Raw genomic sequence first — 20,923 nt, 5'->3', positions numbered from 1 at the left:
ATGGACTCTTGATCCTAAGTCCAACACCAGCCTTCAGTAGCGTGGCCTCTAACACTTGACTCCTGCACAGACCAACTGAGTCCCACCAGAGACCAACCCCACCAGACACCAAACCCCACCAGAGACCAACCGCACCAGAGACAGACCAACCGCACCAGAGACCAAACCCCACCAGAGACCAACCCCACCAGAGACAGACCAACCCCACCAGAGATAGACCAGCCCCACCAGAGACCAACCCCACCAGAGCCCAACCCCACCAGAGACCAACCCCACCAGAGATAGACCAACCCCACCAGAGACAGACCAACCGCACCAGAGACAGACCAACCGCACCAGAGACCAAACCCCACCAGAGATAGACCAACTGCACCAGAGACCAGCCCCACTAGAGACCAACCCCACTAGAGACCAGCCCCACCAGAGAAGAATCCAACCAGAGACCAACCCCACCAGAGACAGACCAACCTCACCAGAGACCAATCCCACCGGAGACCAAACCCCACCAGAGACCAACCCCACCAGAGACCAAACCCCACCAGAGACCAACCCCACCAGAGACCAGCCCCACCAGAGACAAATCCCACCAGAGACAAATCCCACCAGAGACCAAACCCCACCAGAGACCAAACCCCACCAGAGACCAACCCCACCAGAGACCAGGACTTAGCCCTTGCCAGGTGTCTCCCAATGTCTCTAGGTCCCAGCTCCTAGTCCAGATCAGTGCCTGGCCCATAACTGGCACTTAACAAATATTTGTGGAGTGAATGGATTTTCAGGGGAGGACTCAGTCCCCGTCAGCCGCACTACAGCCATCACAGGTCCAAAGGCTGCACTACTTAGCCACCTGCCAGATGGTATTTGCCCTGGGGGAAGAGTGGGAAGTCCCTGATCCTGAACTGGTTGTAGAACACATGACCCCGGGCAAATCATAACCCTCTCCTGAGCTGCACTGACCCTTCAATAGACGGGTGTGAGCAGAGCCACTCAGCTCTCTCTCCTGGAGGCCCTGTAACCACACTCAGGGCCTTTTGTTTCTAAGCATTTCCTCGGCCAGTGTCCCCCCGTGACCTTCACAGGAGCCCACGAGGCACGGGGGTGATCTGCCCGTCTTGTACAGATCCCCCACACAGCAGCCCGAGCCACCCTTTCACAGCACGAGTCAGGAGGCGACACTCCTCTGCTCAGAGCCTTCCCACGGCTCCTGGCTTCACTCAGCATAAAGCCAAAGTCCAGTGGGTGGCTGCAGGATCTGGCTGCCCACCTCGTGACCTCCCGTCTGTCCCTCCCTCTCCCTTTTCCTCTCAGTCGCTCCACCCCAGCAATGCTGGCCTCCTTGCGGTTCGTCAACCAGGCCAGGCACATTCCCACCATGGGACGTCTGCTCTAGCTGTGAGTTCTGCCCGGTTGTGGGCTTGGTGAACTTCCTTCAGGACTATGCTCAAATCTCACCTTGTCAATGAGGCCCATCCCAACACCCTATCAAAGACTACAACCTGCCCCCAACCCTGCATCTCCAGAAACAACTTTCCTTTCCTCCATAGCACTTACCACTCTCTAACAAAAGTATAATTTACTGACCTATCTCCTGCCCCTGGAATGTAAACTCCATACAGATGGGGATACTTGTCTGCCTTGTTCATCTATGTATCCCAAGCTCCTAGAACAGTGCCTGGCATAAAATATTCAATAAATAACTGCTGAACAAGTGAGAGAAGGGATGATGTATACTTGCCTAGCGCACATATGGAAGGTATAGGACTAGAGCCCAGGCCTGCTCCCTCCCCACAAAACAGCCCCCTTTCCAGCCCCTTATTTGTGGCCAAGGTGTACTGGGGTCCAGGAGGCCCCACACAAGATGGGTGGGCTGGGCCATGTGGGCTGGTGGGCAGGGCTGGGTGCACACTGCCTGCCTGCTTCTTGAGGCAGTTCATCAGGGACTCAGAGACCAAGAAGGAGAATGGGGAAGGGGAGGTCTCAGGAGACTCCACCTGCCTGGCTCACCCAGGGTGAACTGGTAGGAACTCACACCTCTAAGGCCTGCAGTCTCCAGACCAAGAGAGGGCAGACGTCTTAGGGAGTCACTCAGACTAGCTCAGGGGTGACACCAGGGATGAGACCCCCGAGATGAGACACCAGGAAAGTCCAGAGAGGGAGGATGAGGCTCCCTCTGGCTCTGTTGAGCAGCTCAAAATCTCTGAACATGCCCAGGGTCCCAGATTCGAATGAACACATTTATGGAAAAGAACATATTGCTGAGCTCTCTGACATGTATTGCATGCTGTCTCTATGTCAGCCATGTGTGTATTACTTCACTCAATCCTTTTGCAACCCAATGAGATGGGTTCTATTAGCATGCCCATTTTACAGGTGAGGAAACTGAGGCACAAAGGATTTAAGTAATTTGCTCAAAATCATACATCTGGTAAGTGGTTGACTTGGAATTTTTTTCCTATGAAAATAGAAAACTGGCAGTGTCTCACGTCTGTAATCCCAGCACTTTGCGAGGCTGAGGTGGGCGGATGACTTGAGGTCAAGAGTTCAAGACCAGCCTGGCCAACATGGTGAAACTCCATCTCTATGGAAAAAAAAAAAAATTATCCAGGCGTGGTGGTGGGCACCTATAATCCCAGCTACTTGGGAGGCTGAGGCAATAGAATCACTTGAACCCGGGAGGCGGAGGTTGCAGTGAGCCAAGATCGCGCCACTGCACTCCAGCCTGGGTGACAGAGCAAGACTCCATAAAACAAAACAAAACAAAACAAAACAAAAACACAAAACTGAAAAACAAAATAGAAAACTTTCCATAAAGTACTGAGACATTTTGATGAGGATTAAAACACACATTATGGGCCAAGCATGGGGGACCATAATGTAATCCCAGCATGTTGGGAGGCTGAGATGGGCGGATCACCTGAGGTCAGGAGTTCAAGACCAGCCTGACCAACATGGAGAAACCCATCTTTACTAAAAATACAAAATTAGCTGGGCGTGGTGGCACATGCCTGTAATCCCAGCTACTCGGGAGGCTGAGGCAGGAGAATCGCTTGAACCCGGGAGGCAGAGGTTGCGGTGAGCTGAGATCGCACCATTGCACTCCAGCCTGGGCAACAAGAGTGAAACTCTGTCTCAAAAAAAAAAAAAAAAAAACCACACACACATTATGTGCCTATGCTGTGAAAGAGCCCATTGTCCCCCAGTTGTCAATATAACCACGGTGGGAATGAAGAATGTCTTCTTGGCAGTGAGGACAATTCCTGTACAAAAGAAATTGAGTTTGTACATAATTGACTTAAAATTTTTTCTAACCATTTATTATGAAAAAGTTTAACATACAGAAAAGTTGATCAGATACCCACCACTTAGATTCAACTACTATTAATTTCACTTCTCTCTGTGTGTTTTTTTATTATTATTATTATTATTATTATTATTTTTGGAGACAGGGTCTTCTCTTGTCACCAAGGCTGAATGAAATGCAGTGGCACAACACAGCTCACTGCAGCCTTAATCTCCTGGGCTAAGTGATTCTCCCATCTCAGCCCCCCAAGTAGCTGGGACCACAGGCACATGCCACCATGCCCGGTGAATTTTTTCTTTTCATTTTATCTTTTTTCTCTCTTTCTTTTTTTTTTTTTTTAACATTTTTTGTAGAGATGGGGTCTTTCCATGTTGCCCAGGCTGGTCTTGTACTCTTAGGCTCAAGGGATCCTCCCATCTCCGCCTTCCAAAGTGTTGAAACTACAGATGTGAGCCACCATGTCTGACCTTTTACTTTTATTTTTATTTATTATTATTTTTTGAGACATGGTCTCACTTTGTCACCCAGGCTAGAGTGCAGTGGCATAATCTTGGCTCACTGCAGCCTCGACTTCCTGGGATCAAGCAATCCTCCTGCCTCATTCCCCCAAGTAGCTGGGACTACAGGCACGTGCTACCACATCTGGCTTATTTTTTGTAGAGATGATGTTTCGCCATGTGGCACAGGCTGGTCTCGAACTCCTGAGCTCAAGTGATCTGCCTGTCTTGATCTCCCAAAGTGCTAGAATGACAGGCATGAACCACCATGCCTGGGTCTTTATTTTTAGTTTTTTGAAACAGGGTCTCTGTTACCCAGGCTGGAGTGCAGTAGTATGATCACGGCTCACTGCAGCCTCCATCTCCTGGGCTCAAGCCATCCTCCCATCTCAGCCTCTCGAGTAGCTGGGACTACAGTTGTTTGCCACCAGGCCTAGATAATAAAAAAAATTTTTGTAGAGATGGAGTCTCACTATGTTGCCCAGGCTGGTCTTGAACTCCTAGGCAAAAGCAATCCTTCTGCCTTGGCCTCCCCATGTGCTGGGATTACAAATGTGAGCCACTGCATCTGGCCTTTATTTTTATTTTTGAGAGAGAGTTTTGCTCTGTCACCCAGGCTGGAGTGCCACGGCATGAACACAGCTCCACGGCATGAACACAGCTCACCGCAACCTCGAACTCCTGGGCTCCAGCGATCCTCCTGCCTCAGCCTCCTGAGTAGCTAGGACTACAGGCATGTACTACTATGCCTGGCTAATTAAAAAAAAAATTTAAGAGGCAAGGTCTCTCTATATTGCCTAGACTAGTTTTAAACTCCTGGCCTCAAGCTGGCTTCCCAAGCAATCCTCCCACCTCAACTTCTAAAGTGTTGAAATTACAGGTGTGAGCCACCACACCCGGCCACTCTCTCTCTCTTTTCTAAACAATGTGAAAATAAGTTCAAACATCATGTCATGTTACCTCCAAGTACTTCAGCCTTCATCTCCTAAAAAAATTCTCCTACCAGACTAAAACTTCATTATCATACCTAAGAAGGGCAATAACAATTTCCAAATGTCCATTTGATATTCAAATTTCCCCAGATTCTAAAAAAATCTTTACAGCCGGGCGCGGTGGCTCAAGCCTGTAATCCCAGCACTTTGGGAGGCCGAGGCGGGCGGATCACGAGGTCAGGAGATTGAGACCATCCTGGCTAACACGGTGAAACCCCATCTCTACTAAAAATACAAAAATTAGCCGGGCGTAGTGGCGGGCGCCTGTAGTCCCAGCTGCTCGGGAGGCTGAGGCAGGAGAATGGCGTGAACCTGGGAGGCGGAGCTTGCAGTGAGCTGAGATTGTGCCACTGCACTCCAGCCTGGGTGACAGAGCCAGACTCCGTCTCAAAAAAAAAAAAAATCTTTTATACTTGTTTTTTCCAAATCGTACATCTTACGAAGATTTACAAATTGCATTTGGTTTATTGTTTTTTAAATCTTTTAAAATACAGATCCCCATGTATCTACACACATACACCTTTTTTTGTGACATTGATTCTTTGGAGAATGCAGGTGTTACCTTTTTTTTTTTTGAGACAGAGTCTCGCTCTGCCACCCAGGGTGGAGTGCAGTGGCGCGATCTCGGCTCACTGCAACCTCGCCACTCGGGCTCAAGCAATTCTCCTGCGTCAGTCTCCTGAGTAGCTGGGACTACAGGTGCACACCGGCATGCCCGGCTAATTTTTTGTATTTTAGTAGGGATGGGGTTTCACTGTGTTGCCCAGGCTGGTCTCCAACTCCTGAGCTCAGGCAATCCACCCACCTCGGCCTCCCAAAGTGCTAGGATTACAGGCATGAGCCGCCATGCCTGGCAGCAGGTGTTATCTTATAGGCTGTCGCTGGATTTATCTGATTGTTTCTTCATGGTGTTATTTAACTTGTTCTTCTACCCCCTGTATTGACTCTAAACTGGAGTTTAGGTCCAAAGCCAGATTCAGGCTGGGCGTTGTGGCTCATGTCTGTAATCCCAGAACTTTGGGAGGTCAAGGTGGGTGGATCATGAGGTCAACAGTTTGAGACCAGCCTGGGCAACATGGCGAGACCCTGTCTCTATTAAAAATACCAAAAAAAAACACAAAAAAACAAAAAGCCAGGTGTGGCGCTGAATGCCTGTTCTTCCAGCTACTTGGGAGGCTGAGGTGGGAGGATTGCCTGAGCCAGGGAGGCAAGGAGGTTGCAGTAAGCCAAGATTGCCCCACTGCACTTCAGCCTGGGTGACAGAGTGAGACTCTGTCTCAGAAAAAAAAAAAAAAAAAAAAAAGGCAGATTCAGGTTAACAATCTGTAGTAAAGATACTGCCCAGCTCATGCTGAGTATTATTATTATTATATCCCATCCAGAGATACATGTCAGAGTGTTCCACTATTGATGATGCTAAATTTGATCACTTGTCTGAGGTGGTGACAGCAAGACTGCGCCATTTTTTACTACTGTAAAACACCTCTCCCCTTTGGCAACCAGCAAGAGGCTTCAGGTGGACTCTTTGGCATGTGACTGTTCTGTCCTCCCCCAGCCTTTCATCCCAGCGTTCTGACTCCCTGGATAATCCTGTCAATTATTATACGATCAATTATTGATCAATTATTATACGAGGGGTTACAACAAGATGATTTTCTATTTCTGTCTTTTCTTCTGCAGAAATGCAAGAAGCTTGCACTCTTCTGTAAAGAAGAGTTTTTTTCTCATCAACTGGGATTGAACTACGGCTCCTTCTAAACAGGCAGGACAAATTATTATTACTATTATTATTATTATTTTGAGATAGGGTCTCTTGCTCGGTTGCCCAGTCTGGAGTGTGATGGCGCAATCACAGCTCACTGCAGCCTCAACCTCCTGGGCTCAAGTCATCCTCCCACCTTAACTTCCCAAGCATCTGGCACTACATGTGTACACCACCACGCTTTTGCTAATTTTTAAATTTTTTGTAGAGACAGGGTTCTTACGTTGCCCAGGCTGGTCTTGAACTCCTGGGCTCAAGTGATCCTCCCGCCTCAGCCTCCCAAAGTGCTGGAATTACAGGTATGAACCACCAGGCCTGGCCAAATTATTCTTATTGAGGCTGGCATTGTTCCATATTTGGCTGGTGGTGCCCCTTCAAGTTGGCTCCTGGGTCCTTCTTTCAAGCCCCAGGAGTCTTTGAGAACTTCTTGGCTTTCTGGAAAGAAAAAAACAAAGATGTCTCAGCATCACCTGCATTCCCCCCTCTTCAGCCCCGAAACCAGCCATTTGGAAGTTGGGATGTGACCCCAGGGAGTCTGCCTCAAGTTCTTTTGTTTTTCACACTCACGGCAAACTGCAGGGGCCAGTTCCAGTTCTGGGGACCTTGCTGTGTGACCTTGGGCCAGTTCCTTTCCCCTCTCTAAGTCATACTTTCTCTATATGAAACTCTGGGGAGCTGGATTCCACCTTACTCCATCTCCCCATCAGGGTGTGGCATCCTAGCCCCACTGCTTCCTGTTACTCTGTCTCCCTCCTCCTGTGGTCAGGGGTAGGTAGGACAGGGCTCTTCCCCTGGGCGGTGGAGCCTGTGTGACAAGTGGGAAACTGGGACTTCTTACCCTGTAAGGAAAGATGCAGGGAGCCATTGTCCAGGCCCTCTGGGAAACTCAGTCTTGGGACCCTCCCTCCTGGCTGGCATCAGTCTCTAACTTCCAAGGGCACGGGCAGGATGACCGTGGGATTTCCCTCAGCTGTGTCCTGAAACTGCTGCACAGAGAAAAGGGTTTGGACTGCCATTCTATCACCATTGGTTTAGAATCTAGTGACTGTGATGCATTATTCCCTTTATTTTAAATTTAGGCTGGGCGCGGTGGCTCAAGACTATAATCGCAACACTTTGGGAGGCTGAGGCGGGCGGGTCATTTGAAGTCAGGAGTTGGAGACCAGCCTGACCAACATCGTGAAACCTCGTCTCTATGAAAATACAAAAATTAGCCGGGAATGGTGGTGGGCACCTCTAATCCCACATACTCAGGAGGCTGAGGCAAGAGAATTGCTTGAACTCAGGAGGCAGAGGTTGCAGTGAGCTGAGATTGTGCCACTGCACTCCAGCCTGGCGACACAGTGAGACTCCATCACACACACACACACACACACACACACACACACACACACACCCCAAAACAAAAAAACTATAAATTTAGTTTTACCTTGTATTGAAGTTGTAAATTCACATAGTCTAAAGAATCAGGCTGGGCGCGGTAGCTCACGCCTGTAATCCCAGCACTTTGGGAGGCTGAGGCGGGCAGATCACCTGAGGTCAGGAGTTCAAGAGCAGCCTGGTCAACATGGTGAAACCCCGTCTCTATGATAAACACAAAAAAATTAGCCTGGCATGGTAGCACGAGCCTGTAGTCTCAGCTACTCAGGAGGCTGAGGCAGGAGAATCACTTCAACCCAGGAGGCAGAGGCTGCAGTGAGCCAAGATCGCTCCACTGCACTCCAGCCCGGGCTACAGAGACTCCGCCTCAAACAAACAAAAAAGAATCAAATAGTTCTACAAGATTTGCTGTAAAATGAATAGCAGATCTTTACCATCCTCTTTACACCAGTTTCAAACTTAAAAAAATTTTTTTTTTCCATCTCCGTCCCCAACCCGCCTTACCCAATTTAAAACTTTTTCAGCTGGGCACGGTAGCTCACGCCTATAATCCCAGCACTTTGGGAGGCCAAGGCAAGTGGATCACCTGAAGTCAGGAGTTTGAGACCAGCCTGGCTAACATCGTGAAACCCCATCTCTACTAAAAAAAAATACAAAACTTCGCCAGTGGTAGTGGTGTGTGCCTGTAATCCCAGCTACTTGGGAGGCTGAGGCAGGAGAATCACCTGAACATGGGAGGCAGAGGTTGCAGTGAGCTGAGATTGCGCCACTGTATTCCAGCCTCAGCTACAGAGCAAGACTCCATCTCAAAAAAAAAAAAAGAAAGAAAAAAAGAAATCTAAAGTCATTCTGATTCCTAATCTTCTGATTCCTAATCCTTTGTATCTGTCTTGATTTTTCCTTTCTGGAAATTTGCAGAATCTTCTCTTTGTTCTTATTTTGCTGAAACTTCACAACAGCATCCCTTGCTGTGAAACTGCTTTCACACCTTGTCCTCAGTGCTCACTGGGTCTTTTCAGTTTGGAAATTTATGTCCTTGAGTTCTGGAAAATGTATTGACTTATTTCACTGATGATTTCTTCCCCTCTATATTTTCTGTTCTCTATTTCTGGAACTTGGTATTTGGCTGTTGGGCCTCCTGGACTGGCGTTTAATTCTCTTATCTTTTCTGTCTGATTTTTAAATTTATCTTCGTGGTCTACACTTTGGGAGATTTTAAAAAAACACTTTATCTTCCATCTATTGACTGTTTAATATCTGCCCTCATATTTTAAATCTTCAAGAGCTGTGTTTTGTTCTTCTATACTACTTATACTTTTATAGCATCCTATTCTTGTTTCATGGGTGCAGTATCCTCTTTTTTCTCCCTAGGGCTATTAATGACAGTTCATTTCCTCCATAGCGCTTTTTTTTTTCTGTGTGGTTGTTTTGTTCACTCTCTTTTATGTTAAAGGCTTTCTTTAGATGTCCCAGGATTCTGGATTATCTAAAAAACCTGATTGTCTAAGACAGCTGTGACCCATGAGTAGGGCTTATCCACCGAAGGCTTCCTATAGGGTATTCTGGCTGAGTTGTTTCATCAGGAAACTCCCAGTGTCAGAGTCCTGAGGCCTTTTTTTCCTGGGACGGTCATGCTCCACAGAGAAGCTTCCTCCAGGCTGTGGCTTGGGTGAAGGCCTGGCTTTCACACTGTGGGTAGGGGAGAACACTGGGCCTCTCAGCTTCAGTACCAGGCTCACATTCTTTACTTTGTCTGGGAAAGACACTTGCAGTTTTCCCTCAAGGAGGGGGATGGGTGGCCCTCGGGGAGGAAGCGGGCGTGGGTATCTCACTGCCTCAGAAACAGACTTCCAAACTACCTTCCTCTTTTTAGCCCCAGCTCTACTTGCCACCCAGGTACCCGACACACCAGTTCCTGAGTCTGTTCTGCCACGTTACTACTTGGCTTCTCAGCTTTTCTAGCCGCAGGTTTAGGATGCAGTTTTTTTGGGGTTTACTAAGGGACTTAACACTTGCTCACCTGCTTTCCTGCTTCTAAAATTCTATTGTTTTCTCATCTCCTGTTCTCTTTGTTCTTGTAGATTTACACTTAAAACAACCTATGGTCATTTTAGTGACAAAAGCAAAGTGAGAGAGGAAGCAAAAGTAAATGTGTGCTCTATCCATCATTACAATCTTCAAAAAATGAGACCTAATTCATATACCATAACATTCACCCTTTAAAAATTGTATAAAATTAAATGGTTTTTGTACATCCACAAAGTTGTGCAACCATCATCACTATCTATTCTAGAATATTTTCATTACCCAAAAGGAAGCCCCATACCTGTTAGCAACCACTCCTCCTCCTTTCTTCCTCACAGCCCCCAGCAACCCCTAATCCATATTTTGTCTCTGTGGATTTGCTTATTTTGGGCACTTCTCATAAATGGAATCATACAATGTATGGCCTTTTGTGTCTGGCTTTTTTCACTTAGCATAATGTTTTCAAGGTTCATCTACGTCGTGGTATGAATCAGTACTTCATTATTTTTTAAAGTAACAGTTTTATTGAGTATTCATTCCTCTTTATGACAGAGTACTATTTCATTGTATGGATACACCACATTTTGTTTACCTATTCATCAGTTGAATATTTGGGTTGTTTCTACGTTTTTGATATTATGAATAATGGCCCTATGAACATTCATTTGTGGGCAAATTTTCGTGTGGATATAGGATACCATTTGTCTTGACTACACAGAAAATAGCTTAATAAATACTTGAGCCGGGCGTGGTGGCTCACGTCTGTAATCCCAGCACTTTGGGAGGCCGAGGCGGGCGGATCACTTGAGGTCAGGAGTTCGAGACCAGCCTGGCCAATGTGGTGAAACCCCATCTCTACTAAAAATACAAAAAAACTAGCCAGGCATGGTGGCGCACAGCTGTAGTCCCAGCTACTCAGGAGGCTTATGCATGAGAATCCCTCGAACCTGGGAGGTGGAGGCTGCAGTGAGCTGAGATCACATCACTGCACTCCAGCCTGGGTGACAGAGCGAGACTCTGTCTTAAATAAATAAATAAATAAATAAATATTTGAACAGTACAGTTTCACTTTTTTTTTTTGGTGGGGGTAATATCCATCATCTCAAACTTTTATCATTTCTTTGTATTGGGAACATTCAATATCCTTTTTCCAGCTGTTACTGAACCAAGCGAGGTTCTGCTCACATGGCATCATAAGGCCAAATATTTATATCGAGGTTTGTAGTGGAATAAAAAGAGGGTATTTATTTGTAGACGATCAAGTAAAAGGATTGGGCAGCTCATGCTTAAGATCTGACCTTAGTTGGGTGCAACAGCTCATGCCTGTAATCCCAGCATACTGTGGGGCCAAGGCAGGAGGATCGCTTGAGTCCAGGAGTTTGAGACCAGCCTGGGCAATATAGTGAGACACATGGTCTCTACAAAAGAATTAGCTGAGTGTGGTGGCATGTACCTGTATCCCCAGCTACTCGGGAGGCTGAGGTGGGAGGATCCCTTGAGCCTGGGAAGTTGAGGCTGCAGTGAGCCATGATTGCATCACTGCACTTCTTCAAGGGGGACAGAGTGAGACCCTGTCTCAAAAAACAAAACGAAACAAAGAAACCCAATATCTCCAATGAATGGCTTATAAGCAAGGATTTTTTTTTTTTTTTTTTATGAGACAGAGTCTCACTCTGTTGCCCAGGCTGGAGTGCAGTGGTGCAATTTTGGCTCACTGCAAGCTCTGCCTCCCAGGTTCACGCCATTCTCCTGCCTCAGCCTTCCGAGTAGCTGAAATTACAGGTGCCTGCCACCACGCCTGGCTAATTTTTGTATTTTTAGTACAGATGGGGTTTCACCATGTTGGCCAGGCTGGTCTCAAACTCCTGACCTCAGGTGATCTGCCCGCTTCGGCCTCCCAAAGTGCTGGGATTACAGGCGTGAGCCACCGCGCCCGGCCATAAGCAAGGATTTTAAAGGCAGGGGTAAATCTGAGGAAAGCAGAAGTTATAGGCAAAATTCTAAATCAATACATGAAGGTTATATATTGGTTTGACCTAAAAAGGTGGGACATCTTGAAGTGGGGGTCCGCAGGTCATGGGTGGATTTAAAGATTTTCTCATTTGTCATTGGTTAAGGACATGAACCTTTGTCTAAAAATCTGGGGTCAGAAAAAAGGAATGTTAGCTCTGGCCTGTGGGCATGACCTCTTCCAGGCCCCTCAGAAAGAAATTTATTTATTTTTAATTTTTAAAATGTATTATTTGTTGAGACAGGGGCTCGCTCTGTCACCCAGACTGGAGTTTAGTGGGACAATCAGTGCTCACTGTAGCCTCAAACTCCTGGGCTCAAGTGATCCTTCTGCCTCAGCCTCCCATCTAGCTGGGACTACAGATATGTGCTGCCACACCTGGCTAATAAATTTTGTTTTGTTTTGTTTTGTTTTTGTAGAAATGGGGGTCTTGCTTTGTTGCCCAGGCTGGTCTTGAACTTCTGGCCTCAAGCAGTCCTTCCACCTTGGCCTCCCAAAGTGCTGAGATTACAGATGTGGGAGGAAGAAATTTAGAGCAAAGACTGGTGGTTAGAGTTTAGTCCTCTGCTCCCCCTTGTCTGAGATCTATGTGCCAGTGGATCTGTTTGGTAGGGGTCTGGGTTTATGAAAAGCAATGCAGGGACATACGTTAAGATGTTATCTCCCCTCCCCCTCCCCCTCCCCCTCCCCCTCTCCCTCTCCCTCTCCCTCTCCCTCTCCCTCTCCCTCTCCCTCTCCCTCTCCCTCTCCCTGTCCCTCTCCCTCTCCCTCTCCCTCCCTCTCCCTCTCCCTCTCCCTCTCCCCTTTCTTCGGTCTCCCTCTCCTTCTTTTTTCGGTCTCCCGCTGTTACCGAAGCTGGACTGTACTGCCATGATCCGGCTCGCTGCAACCTCCCTGCCTCGGGCTCCGGTGACTCTCCTGCCTCGGCCTGCCGAGTGCCTGGGATTGCAGGCGCACGCCGCCACGCCTGAATGGTTTTTGTATTTTTGGTGGAGACGGGGTTTCGCCGTGTTGACCGGGCTGGTCTCCAGCTCCTGGCCTCGAGTGATCTGCCTGCCTCGGCCTCCCGAGGTGCTGGGATTGCAGACGGAGTCTCGCTAACTCAATGCTCAATGGTGCTCAGGCTGGAGTGCAGTGGTGTGATCTCGGCTCGCTGCAACCTCCACCTACCAGCCTCCTGCCTTGGCCTCTTAAAGTGCTAAGATTACAGCCTCTGCCCCGCTGCCACCCCGTCTAGAAAGTGAGGAGCATCTCTGCCTGGCCGCCCATCGTCTGGGATGTGAGGAACCCCTCTGCCCGGCCGCCCTATCTGGGAAGTGAGGAGCGCCTCTGCCCGGCCGCCCATCGTCTGGGATGTGAGGAGCGCCTCTGCCCGGCTGCCACCCCGTCTGGGAGGAAGGGAGGAGCGCCTCTGCCCGGCTGCCCCGTCTGGGAGATGAGGAGCACCTCTGCCCGGCCGCCCCGTCTGGGAGGTGAGGAGCGCCTCTGCCTGGCCACCCCTTCTGGGAGGTGAGGAGCGCCTCTGCCCGGCCGCCACCCCGTCTGGGAGGAAGTGAGGAGCGCTTCTGCCCGGCCGCCCCGTCTGGGAGGTGAGGAGTGCCTCTGCCCGGCCGCCACCCCGTCTGGGAGGAAGTGAGGAGCGCCTCTGCCCGGCTGCCCCGTCTGGGAGATGAGGAGCACCTCTGCCCGGCCGCCCCGTCTGGGAGGTGAGGAGCGCCTCTGCCTGGCCACCCCTTCTGGGAGGTGAGGAGCGCCTCTGCCCGGCCGCCACCCCGTCTGGGAGGAAGTGAGGAGCGCTTCTGCCCGGCCGCCCCGTCTGGGAGGTGAGGAGTGCCTCTGCCCGGCCGCCACCCCGTCTGGGAGGAAGTGAGGAGCGCCTCTGCCCGGCTGCCCCGTCTGGGAGATGAGGAGCACCTCTGCCCAGCTGCCCCGTCTGGGAGGTGAGGAGCGCCTATGCCTGGCCGCCACCCCGTCTGGGAGGAAGTGAGGAGCGCCTCTGCCCGGTTGCCCCATCTGGGAGGTGAGGAGCGCCTCTGCCTGGCCGCCACCCTGTCTGGGAAGTGAGGAGCGCCTCTGCCCGGCTGCCACCCCATATGGGAAGTGAGGAGCGCCTCTGCCCAGCCGCCCCTTCTGGGAGGTGAGGAGCGCCTCTGCCCAGCCGCCCCGTCTGGGAGGTGAGGAGCGCCTCTGCCCGGCCGCCCCGTCTGGGAGGTGAGGAGCGCCTCTGCCTGGCCGCCACCCCGTCTGGGAGGAAGTGAGGAGCACCTCTGCCCAGCTGCCCCATCTGGGAAGTGAGGAGCGCCTCTGCCTGGCTGCCACTCCCTATGGGAAGTGAGGAGCGCCTCTGCCCGGCCGCCCACTCTGGGAAGTGAGGAGCGCCTCTGCCTGGCCGCCCACTCTGGGAGGTGAGGAGCGCCTCTGCCTGGCCACTCCGTCTGGGAAGGGAGGAGCGCCTCTGCCCGGCCACCCCGTCTGGGAGGTGAGGAGCGCCTCTGCCCAGCCGCCACCCCGTCTGGGAGGAAGTGAGGAGCACCTCTGCCCGGCCGCCCCGTCTGGGAAGTGAGGAGCGCCTCTGCCCGGCCGCCACCCCATCTGGGAGGAAGTGAGGAGCGCCTCTGCCCGGCTGCCCCATCTGGGAAGTGAGGAGCGCCTCTGCCCGGCTGCCACCCCGTATGGGAAGTGAGGAGCGCCTCTGTCCGGCCGCCCCGTCTGGGAGGTGAGGAGTGCCTCTGCCCGGCCGTCACCCCGTCTGGGGGGAAGTGAGGAGCACCTCTGCCCGGCCGCCCCGTCTGGGAGATGAGGAGCACCTCTGCCCGGCCGCCCCGTCTGGGAGGTGAGGAGTGCCTCTGCCCAGCCGCCACCCCGTCTGGGAGGAAGTGAGGAGCACCTCTGCCCGGCCGCCCCCTCTGGGAAGTGAGGAGCGCCTCTGCCTGGCCGCCACCCCGTCTGGGGGGAAGTGAGGAGCGCCTCTGCCCGGCTGCCCCATCTGGGAAGGGAGGAGCGCCTCTGCCCAGCCGCCACACCGTCTGGGAAGTGAGGAGCGCCTCTGCCTGGCCACCCCGTCTAGGAGGTGAGGAGCGCCTCTGCCCGGCCGCCCTGTCTGGGAGGTGAGGAGCGCCTCTGCCCGGCCGCCACCCCGTCTGGGAGGAAGTGAGGAGCGTCTCTGCCCGGCCGCCCCATCTGGGAAGTGAGGAGCGCCTCTGCCCGGCCGCCCGGTCTGGGAAGTGAGGAGCGCCTCTGCCCGGCCGCCCAGTCTGGGAAGTGAGGAGCGCCTCTGCCCGGCCGCCCTGTCTGGGAGGTGAGGAGCGCCTCTGCCCGGCCGCCACCCCGTCTGGGAGGAAGTGAGGAGCGTCTCTGCCCGGCCGCCCCATCTGGGAAGTGAGGAGCGCCTCTGCCCGGCCGCCCGGTCTGGGAAGTGAGGAGCGCCTCTGCCCGGCCGCCCGGTCTGGGAAGTGAGGAGCGCCTCTGCCCGGCCGCCCGGTCTGGGAAGTGAGGAGCGCCTCTGCCCGGCCGCCCAGTCTGGGAAGTGAGGAGCGCCTCTGCCTGGCCGCCACCCCGTCTGGGAGGAAGTGAGGAGCACCTCTGCCCAGCTGCCCCATCTGGGAAGTGAGGAGCGCCTCTGCCCGGCTGCCACCCTGTATGGGAAGTGAGGAGCGCCTCTGTCCGGCCGCCCCATCTGGGAGGTGAGGAGTGCCTCTGCCCGGCCGTCACCCCGTCTGGGGGGAAGTGAGGAGCACCTCTGCCCGGCCGCCCCGTCTGGGAGATGAGGAGCACCTCTGCCTGGCCGCCCCGTCTGGGAGGTGAGGAGTGCCTCTGCCCAGCCACCACCCCGTCTGGGAGGAAGTGAGGAGCACCTCTGCCTGGCCGCCCCCTCTGGGAAGTGAGGAGCGCCTCTGCCTGGCCGCCACCCCGTCTGGGAGGAAGTGAGGAGCGCCTCTGCCTGGCTGCCCCATCTGGGAAGGGAGGAGCGCCTCTGCCCAGCCGCCACACCGTCTGGGAAGTGAGGAGCGCCTCTGCCCGGCCACCCCGTCTAGGAGGTGAGGAGCGCCTCTGCCCGGCCGCCCAGTCTGGGAAGTGAGGAGCGCCTCTGCCCGGCCGCCCAGTCTGGGAAGTGAGGAGCGCCTCTGCCCGGCCGCCCAGTCTGGGAAGTGAGGAGCGCCTCTGCCCGGCCGCCCTGTCTGGGAGGTGAGGAGCGCCTCTGCCCGGCCGCCACCCCGTCTGGGAGGAAGTGAGGAGCGTCTCTGCCCGGCCGCCCCATCTGGGAAGTGAGGAGCGCCTCTGCCCGGCCGCCCGGTCTGGGAAGTGAGGAGCGCCTCTGCCTGGCTGCCCCCTCTGGGAAGTGAGGAGCGCCTCTGCCCGGCCGCCCCGTCTGGGAGGTGAGGAGCGCCTCTGCCCGGCTGCCACCCGGTCTGGGAGGAAGTGAGGAGCGCCTCTGCCCGGGCGGCCCGGTCTGGGAAGCGAGGAGCGCCTCTGCCTGGGCGGCCCCGTCTGGGAAGCAAGGAGCGCCTCTGCCCGGCCGCCCCGTCTGGGAGGAGAGGAGCGCCTCTGCCCGGGCGGCCCCGTCTGGGAAGTGAGGAGCGCCTCTGCCCGGGCGGCCCCGTCTGGGAAGCGAGGAGCGCCTCTGCCCGGCCGCCCTGTCTGGGAGGTGTACCCAACAGCTCCGAAGAGACAGCGACCATCGGGAGCCGGCCATGAGGACGATGGCGGTTTTGTTGAAAGGAAGAGGGGGGGAAGTGTGGGGAAAGGAAGGAGAGATCAGATTGTTGCTGTGTCTGTGTAGAAAGAGGTGGGCATAGGAGACTCCATTTTGTTCTGACTAGGAGAAATTCTTCTGCCTTGGGATGCTGTTGATCTATGGCCTTTCCCCCAGCCCCGTGCTCTCTGAAACATATGCTGTGTCAACTCAGGGTTAAATGGATTAAGGGCGGTGCAAGATGTGCTTTGTTAAACAGATGCTTGAAGGCAGCATGCTCTTTAAGAGTCATCACCACTCCCTAATCTCCAGTACCCAGGGGCACAAACACTGCAGAAGGCCGCAGGGTCCTCTGCCTAGGAAAACCAGAGACCTTTGTTCATGTGTTTATCTCCTGACCTTCTCTCCACTATTATCCTATGACCCTCCCATATCCCCCTCTCCGAGAAACACCCAAGAATCATCAATAAATACTTCATAAATTAAAAAAAATAAAATAAAAAATAAATAAAAAAAAAATAAAAATAAAAAAAGAGTGACAAAAAAAATAAATAAATAAAAAAAAAAAAAAGAAAAGTGAATCCGAAGCAGACCACCCTTTCCTGTGCTTATTACTCATTTGTACACCTTGTTTTATGAAAAATCCTCTCTAATCTTTTGCTCACCTTTTTAATTAAATTGGTAATAATATTATTGAATTGCACAAGTTCTTTGTTCTGGATACAAGGCCTCTGTTAAATATATGTTTTGTAATAATTTTCTCTTAAAAAAAAAAAAAAGATGTTATCTTTAGTTTTTATAGGGAGCCAAATACCCCATGATTCTAACTTTTTTGGCTATTGTCTTAAGTTATCACTATATTTTTGTTTATCAGCTTGCTCATTTACTTCTCAAGGCTAGCTAGGTGCCTGAAATACTTTTGGAGAAACTTAAGTTTCTTTTTCTTTTCTTTTCTTTTTTCTCTTTAGAGATGGTCTTACTCTGTCACCAAAGTACAGTACAGTGGCATCATCACAGCTCACTGCAGCCTGGACACCCAAGCCTCCAGGGTATCCTCCTGCCTCAGCCTCCTGAGTAGCTGGGACTATAGGCACGTGCCACCACGCCTGGCTAATTTTATAAAAATTTTTGTGGAGATGGGGTTTCACTGTGTTGACCAGGCTGATCTCGAACTCCTGGCCTCAAGCGATCCTTCCACCTTGGACCTGCTAAAGTGTTGGAATTACAGGTGTGAGCCACCATTTCTGGCCTAGATTTTTCTCTATTTTTATGTTGGTGGGGTGCTTGGTGGCTCCTAAGAAGGGTCCCTGCTCTGTCTCACAGCTATTTGAAACTGTATATTATTGTTAACTATAGTCATCCCACAGGGGTATAGAAAATGAGAACTTAGTCCTATCTAGGTGCAATTTTGTATCCTTTTGCATACCCGTCCCTCCCTTCCCCCTACCCTTCCCAGCCTCTAGTATCCTCTGTTCTACTTTTCACTTCTATGAGTTGAACTTTTTTTAGCTTCCACATATGAGTTAGAACATTCTGTGTTTAACTTTCTGTTCCTGGCTTATTTCACTTACAAAATGTCTCCAGTTCCATCCAGTTTCATATCTTCAGCATCTTCTATGGTGCGAGGCTCTGGCTAAATGCTTATTTAGTCTAACAGCTCTGCAAGGCTAGTATTACCATCCCTGCATTACAAAGCAGAAAGCAAAATCAGAAAGGTTGAGGGGCCAGGCGCAGTGGCTCACGCCTGTAATCCCAGCACTTTGGGAGGCCGAGGCGGGCGGATCATGAGGTCAGGAGATCGAGACCATCCTGGCTAACACAGTGAAACCCCATCTCTACTAAAAATACAAAAAATTAGCTGGGCGTGGTGGCGGGCACCTGTAGTCTCAGCTACTCGGGAGGCTGAGGCAGGAGGATGGCGTGAACCTGGGAGGCGGAGCTTGCAGTGAGCCGAGATCGCGCCACTGCACTCCAGCCTGGGCAACAGAGCAAGACTCTGTCTCAAAAAAAAAAAAAAAAAGAAAGGTTGAGGGACTGGCTCAGGGACTCACACGCCTAGGATGTTTCTGACTTGGGATTTGAACTCAGGTCTGACCACGTCAAAGGCCATGTCTGCTCCTCTCTCTCCTCCCAAAATACATGTACTATCTCATTTGACTCTTGAAATCCAAAACTCATTGAACCTTCGAACCACAAGTCTAAATTTATAAAAAAAAAATTTATTAATGCAAATTGTAAAGCACACACAATACATAAAGATTAATAAAACAAATATGGTATATGAAAGGAAACTTGTTTTTTTACACTCACAGCACTTCTGACACCAAATGTGTGGATTTTTTCTATACCAACAACAAATGTTCTAACTCTCTGGACACCAGCTGGGCATCCTACAATTCAATTCCATTCAGACACTATCTACCTGGGGTTAGTATCTGAACCCATAGGTTGAGGGCTCAGTCAGACAAGACTCATTCACTTCAGATGCCATTCCTAAGTCCCGGGACTCCAGTACTTCTGATGACTTGGCTACAAATTGGGAGTTCCCACGACTCCCTCTTCATACTTGACAAATGGCTACAATGGCCCACAGAACTGAGAAGCACTTTACTTACTATTATCAGTTTATTATAAAGGATACAGATGAGCAGCTGATGAAGAGGTCCATAGCATACGGCATGTGGGAGGGGTCCTGAACACAGGAGCTTCTGTCCCCGTCCTTGTGGAGTTGGGGTGCACCACCCTCCTGGCACATGGATGTGTTCGTCTACTCGAAAGCTCTCCAACCCTAGTTGTTTGGGATTTTTATGCAAGTTCCATTATGTAGACATGGTTGGTTAAATCACTGATTGAACTCAACCTCCAACCCCTCTCTCCTCTCTGGAAGTCGGCGTGGGGTGGGTGGGGGTGAGGTCTGAAAGTTCCGACCCTCTCCTCACATGTCACCCAGCCTCCATCTGAAGCTCTCTAGGGGCTTTCAGCCACCAGCATTTCCTGAATATATAAAAAAAGACATTCTTCTCACTCTGGAGATACTTTTTTTTTTGAGACGGAGTCTCGCTCTGTTGCCCAGGCTGAAGAGCAGTGGCGCGATCTCGCGCCTCCGCCTCCAGGGTTCAAGCGATTTTCCTGCCTCAGCCTCTCGAGTAGCTGCGATTACAGGCACATGCCAACATGTCTGGCTAATTTTTGTGTTTTTAGTAGCGAGGTTTTACTATGTTGGTCAGGCTTCTCTCAAACTCCTGACCTCATGATACACCCACCTTGACCTCCCAAAGTGCTGGGATTACAGGCGTGAGCCACCGTGCCCGATCTTTTTTTTTTTTTTTTTTTTTTTTTTAAGACAGAGTCTTGCTCTTTCACCCAGGCTGGAGTGCAGTGGTGCGTTCTTGACTCACTGCAGCCTCCGCCTCCTGGGTTCAAGCAATTCGCCTGCCTCAGCCTCCCAAGTAGCTGGGATTACAGGTGTGTGCCACCATGCCCGGCTAATTTTTAAATTTTTTTGTAGAGACAGGGTTTCACCATGTTGGCCAGGCAAGTCTTGAACTCCTGACCTCAACTGATCCTCCCACCTCAGCCTCCCAAAGTGCTGGAATTACAGGTGTGAGCCACCACACCCAGCCTTACTCTGGAGATTCTTTGGTTCTTAGTGGTCCTTGTGTCAGGAACCAGGGACAGAGACCAGAGACGTTTTTCAAGGCAGGAGCCTTGCCAACACAGTCCCATCCCCCCAGGCACCCTTTCCCAGGCCCTCTTCTTCCCTCCCAGCACAGGCCCCCATTCTCCTGGCTCTGAACCACACGAGGAGGCAGAGGGGTAGAGTGGTTAAAAATGCAGGTTCTACCACTTTCTGGAGGTGTGATCCTGGACAAGAGCCCCTGTGTCCCTATCTGTAAATGGAGATGATAAAACACTCCTCAAAGGGCCTCCGTAAAGATCATAGGAAACAAAGCATGGACAATGTGCCCGGCACGAAGGAGGGCTTGGTAAGTGGAGGCAAGTCTGAGTGCTGGAGCCTTAAAACCATGGACTCTTAGGTTTGAAAGAAATCAAAATATTCCTCTCTAAAAACCTGCAGATTTTAGTTAAAAGTTAAAAGGTTAAAACCCAGGGGTAACCTCTGCCCCTTCTCTCTGTCTTGATCAGCTCAGAAGCAGAGCTCAGAGGATCCTGGATCAGACTTGACTCTTCCCATACATTTACCTTCCTACATTTCCAGCCCTTTGGAACCCTGAAGATATCCTCTTCTCTGTCCTGTCACT

Source organism: Pongo pygmaeus, chromosome 4 (assembly GCF_028885625.2).
Source record: "Pongo pygmaeus isolate AG05252 chromosome 4, NHGRI_mPonPyg2-v2.0_pri, whole genome shotgun sequence".
In the NCBI taxonomy this organism is placed as follows: Eukaryota; Metazoa; Chordata; class Mammalia; order Primates; family Hominidae; genus Pongo; species Pongo pygmaeus.
This window is presented reverse-complemented; position numbering follows the sequence as displayed.